At 41.4% G+C, this 1,139-nt stretch overlaps 1 non-coding gene across 1 annotated transcript; it reads left to right on the top strand.

The window, feature by feature from the left end:
• Positions 1-558: 558 nt before the first annotated feature.
• On the top strand, positions 559-664 carry LOC145587107 (small nucleolar RNA R71). Its single transcript, XR_014101141.1, has one exon. It is a non-coding gene; the product is annotated as a small nucleolar RNA R71 (small nucleolar RNA).
• Positions 665-1,139: the final 475 nt, after the last annotated feature.

The following is a 1,139-nucleotide window of genomic DNA, read 5'->3' as shown; positions in this document are numbered from 1 at the left end:
CCATTATTGTGATAATTCCTATTCCCAACAATCTTTTGAGCGTTAAACCTAGGTCTAAAATCATTATTATCATCACAATTCACATGCTCGTTCTCATATCCATCATATCTATCACAAGGAACATTGGGGCAATTAGGAGCATCATGATCATTCTTTCCACACATATCACAAACCAAGCATTCTCTAATCATGCAACAAGAAGCAAAAGGAGGGTTAGAGTAGGAAGATGTACCTCTCCCCTTAAATTGGGAGGGAAGACTAGAAGCTTGTGAAGGACTCTCGAGCTTGTTCTTGAGAGAATTCATCTCCTTTCCTAACTCCGAGACCATTGTGGACAATTTGTTGATGACATAAGATTGATCGGTTGAGCAACTTGTGCTTGCTGATTCCCTCTCTACATCTTGCCAATCCATGTAATTCCTTACCACATCATCTATAACATCCACAACCTCTTCTTCCGTCTTGTTCATGATTGGCCCTCCGGCTCCGTCAGCTAGGCTCGATCTACCTTGAAAGCTCAAACCACTATAGAAAAATTGGATCACTTGATATGTTGGAATTCCGTGGTGAGGACATTCCCTTTGATAGTCCTTGTACCTCTCCCATGCTTCATAGAGATTCTCTCTAGGCAATTGCTTGAAACTTTGGATTAAGGCTCTAGCCTCCGCCGTCTTCTTTGGTGGGTAGAAACGGGACAAGAAAGCTTTTGTGACATCATCCCATGTCTTCAAGGAATTGGGCTTCACTTCTTTGTCTAGCCATTCCAAAGATCTTCCTATGAGAGAGAAAGGGAATAACTTAAGGCAGATAAACTCTTGAGAAACTCCATTGACATTGATAGTGTTGCAATATTTTTCAAACTCCTTAAGATGGTTCAATGGGCTCTCATTCTTAGCCCCACTATATTGTCTCCTCTCAATTAAGGTGATCATTGCCGGCCGAATTTCAAAGTCGTTTTCCGGTGTTGTAGATGGAGCTATGTCGCTCTCAAACCTATATGCACCGGGCACTCCCAATTCCTTCAAGGCAACTCTTGGATTTTCTCCCATGACTTGGGATCTATGCATACAAAACTCAAAGAAAATATTAGTAGCACGGCTACAAGTGTAGCCTAAAGTGTAAAATCTTTTTGTATTTTG

This window comes from Chenopodium album, chromosome 16 (assembly GCF_948465745.1).
Source record: "Chenopodium album chromosome 16, dcCheAlbu1.1, whole genome shotgun sequence".
NCBI lineage: Eukaryota > Viridiplantae > Streptophyta > Magnoliopsida > Caryophyllales > Amaranthaceae > Chenopodium > Chenopodium album.
Note: the sequence above shows the minus strand (reverse complement) of the source record. Positions and strands in the feature narration are given on the sequence as shown.